The 3,839-nt window shown below is 40.0% G+C and overlaps 1 pseudogene; it reads left to right on the top strand.

The window, feature by feature from the left end:
• The window catches only part of LOC102868314, a 1,858-nt pseudogene extending 1,306 nt beyond the window's left edge, over positions 1-552 (top strand).
• Positions 553-3,839: the final 3,287 nt, after the last annotated feature.

The raw sequence follows: 3,839 nt of genomic DNA, 5'->3' as shown, positions 1-3,839 counted from the left end.
TTCATATCCTGTGCCCATTTTTCAATTGGATTATTCTCCTTTATCTTGTTGTGGTGCTCGAGTATTTTATAAATTCTAGATATAAGTCCCTTGTCTGACAAGTCATTACCAAAAACTTTTTCCCAGTCTGTACCAGTAGTGTTTTTTGAGCGATCTGTGTATAGTGACAGGTATATTTTTGCATCTGATTTTTATGAATCTGACTGCGTGAGTGAAACAGAATGGACGATATATCAGGACTGGCACAACGGATGAATAAACAGTTTGGCCAAAGCCTTGAATTGGATGGAATCATTTCTCGACAAGCTATTCCAGAGACATGCTTAAATAGAATGTGATTTACAAGGAAGTGATGAGGAACAAGGCATTCCTCTTGGCTATTTAGAGAAACTTCACCAGAAGCATGAAAGCTGGCTACTGCACAGAACATTGAAAACGAACTTTCGGAATTTAAAAGAGACACCTATGCTAACATTGGATGTTAATGCAGACTTTAAAGACAAACATAAAAATCGGGTTGAAAAGGTCAAAGAATTTTTGAGTGCTTTGTGATCTTGCTGAAGACTACAGACCTGCAGTTATTCCCAGCCCCTTGAGTTTTGTGAACTTTGTATTTGCGTATGTATACGTCTCTTAAAAAATGCAAGTTTTCAACCATTTTTACTGCAAGAAAATGACTACTTTTTTAAGGTGAATCCTTTGTAAAAGGTTACTGTTAGTTACTTAACTGGAAGCTTTATGTTAGATAGCAAAATGTGACACTATAAAAAGTGAAATTTAAAAACTGCCTAGAATAAGGACTCTGAAATTTTAAATGTTTTTCATCAAATGCTTTCATTCTAACCTAGTTTATATTGAAGATAAAACTAGAGTAGTTTTAATATTTAATCACTTCATTCGTATTTATTGATGTATCTATGACACATTAATATTAATAAAGTATAAAATTTAACCAAAAACTTATCTCATTATTGCTAACACAGTTTCAACAACAACAAAAAAAGTGCAAAGCAGAAAATAATTCAGTCTTTCACAAGAGTAAAATAAGGAAACCCTAAGCCAGAAAATTTTCCAGTGGCCTCTCAGGGTCACAGTGAGCCAGCACAAGGCTGAGGTGCAATACGAGGACCCACAGACCAAGGAGCTACTGGCCCACTTTCTGCGTGCAGACCACCTGCCAGTGCTGACCTTTCCTTTTCATGGGCTCACACGGCCTGTGATCCTTTGAGACTCACTGTCCATGTGGCGTTGTTTCTGACATCTATCCATGTCGTAGCGAGTGTCTGTCTTCTCTTTTCATTGCCAAATAAAATTCCACTGTGTGATACACATTGTGGCTTGGGCTGGTTCTGCTGTTTTGCTATCATGAGGTAGCTGCTGTGGCATTTGTATGGGCACCTACATCTTCCAGTTCTCTAGGACCAGCTTCTAGGAGTGGGACGGCAGATGGCAACTATGTGTTCACCCTTTTTAGACCCTGCCAGATTGCTTTTCAAAACTCTGCACCATTGTCTGCTCCCAGCATTGCTGGGTGCCGTCCAGTCTGCTATGACTCACAGCAATCCCATAAACAGCCGATCGGAGCCCTGTCCCACCCTGCGCCGTCCTCTGACACACTTGAGCCCGTTACTGCTGTCAGTGTCAATCCATCTTGTTCTCTTTGGTTGACCCTCAAACTTTCAAGCATATGTACCACTCCAAAAACTGACCTCTCCTCACTAAATGCCCAGAGTATTAGAGATGGAGTTTCACCAGCCTTGCCTCTGAAAAGCACCCTGGTTTCCTTTTCTCGAGGACAGAACTGTTAGTTTTGTCAAGGGACATTCAATACTCTTCTCCAGCACCACAACACAAAGGCATAGATTCTTCCATGTCTTCTGTCATGCTTAGTCATTGTCCGACTTTCAGATGCATCACAAGCAATTGAGAAGACCATGGTTTGGATCAGGTGCACCTTCATCTTTAACTTGACATCATTACTCTTTAGCACTCAGGAGAGGTCTCTGACAGTAGATTTTTCCCAATGCAGCTCATCTTTTGATTTCTTGGCTACTGTTGATTATGTATGCAGGTAAGATGAAATTGCTGAGAACTTAAATCTTTTCTCAAAGTATCATGATACTTCCTGTTGGTCCAGTGGTGAGAACTTTTGTCTTCTTGATGCTAAGATGCAGTTAATATTAAAGGCTGTACTTCTGATCTTCTACTGTAAGTTCCAATCCCTCTTCATTGTCAGAAAGCAAAGTCGTGTCATCTGCATAAAAGAGGTTGTTGATGAGTCTTTCTCCGATCCTGATGACACACTTTTAAGAGTCCAGCTACTCGAATGATTTCTTCATCACAGAAATTGGATAGATAAGGAGACTAGTCCTGATGTACAACTTTCTTGATTCTAAACAATGCAGTGTTTTCCTTGCTCTGTTCTGACAACTGCTTCTTGATCTAGGTTTTACACAAGCATAGTTAAGTGTTCTGGAATTCCCTTTCTTGTTAGCCATAATTTGCTATGATTCAAATAATCAAATGCCTTCACATATCAATAAAACACAAATAGATAGCCTTCTGGTATTCTCTATTTTCTGCCAAGATCCATCTGACATCAGCAATAGTATCCCAGGTGCCCTGGTCTCTTATAAATTTGCCTTGAGTTTCTGGCAGTTGTTAATTTTTTTTAATGATCTTCAATATCTTACTTGCATGTGAGATTAATGATATTGTTTGACAATTTCCACATTCTGGTGGGTCACCTTTTTGTGGGAATGGAAACAAACATTGATCTCTTCCAGGCAGTTAAACAGGTAGCTGTCCTCTAGAACTCTTGGCACAAGCTGGTGAGCATGGCCAGGGCTGCATCTATTTGTCAGAATATGTCAATGAACATCCTATCCATTCCTGGGGCCTATTTTTTGCCAAAGCCTTCAGTGCAGCTTGAATGTCTTCCTTCTGTAGTATCGATTCTTGATCATGTGGCACTTCCTGAAATGGCTCAATGCTGATCAGTTCTTTCTGGTGCAGTGACTGTGTGTTTCTTCCTACTTCTTTTGGTGTTTCCTGGATCATACAAGGTTTTTCCTATGGCATCCTTTAAGACTAAAACTTGAGATTTGAATTTATTCATCAGTTATCTCAGCTTGAGAAAAGCCGATTGAGTTCTTTCCTTTTGATTTTTCTTACTCTAGCTCGTTGTCAGTGCTCACCTTGAGCTTCTCCAACAGTATCTGCATTTGAGGACCTCCACATCCTGTAGTATTTGTTGTGATGTCTTACTGATGCCACCTTGGTGAATGTGATTTTGAGGCTGTCACAGGATAGGGAAGAGGGTCCTTCTGCTGTGTTTTCACTATGAAACTGTTGGCTTGACAGCACAACAGTAAGATGAGGAAGAGAAAAGAAACAAAAATCCTCACCACTGGACCAACAGGCAACATCATGATAGAGGGAGAAAAGAGTGCATGTACCTATTATCAACAACCATGAAGCAGCAGTCAATAATCAAAATATGCACTGCATGGGGGAAATCTGTTGCCAAGGGCTTCTCCAAAATGCTAAAGAGGAAGGATGCCAGTTTAAAGACTAAGGTGTACCTGACTCTGCTATGATATTTTCAATTTCCTAATATAAATGGGAAAGTTGGACAATGGATAAGGAAAAAAAGAAGTGATGCCTTTGAATTGTGGTGTTAGAGAATAATGAAAACGCCATGAACTTCTGAAAGAACAAATAAAAATCTGCCTTAGAAAAAGTGCAGGCAGATACAGAAGTGAGGACGGAGAGGCTTCATCTGTACTTTGTGCAGGTTATGGGGAGGGGCCAGTCTCTGGAGAAGAGCATCATGCTTG

Source organism: Elephantulus edwardii, unplaced genomic scaffold (genome assembly GCF_000299155.1).
Source record: "Elephantulus edwardii isolate Elephantulus edwardi_28Jun2011 unplaced genomic scaffold, EleEdw1.0 scaffold00024, whole genome shotgun sequence".
In the NCBI taxonomy this organism is placed as follows: Eukaryota; Metazoa; Chordata; class Mammalia; order Macroscelidea; family Macroscelididae; genus Elephantulus; species Elephantulus edwardii.
Note: the sequence above shows the minus strand (reverse complement) of the source record. Positions and strands in the feature narration are given on the sequence as shown.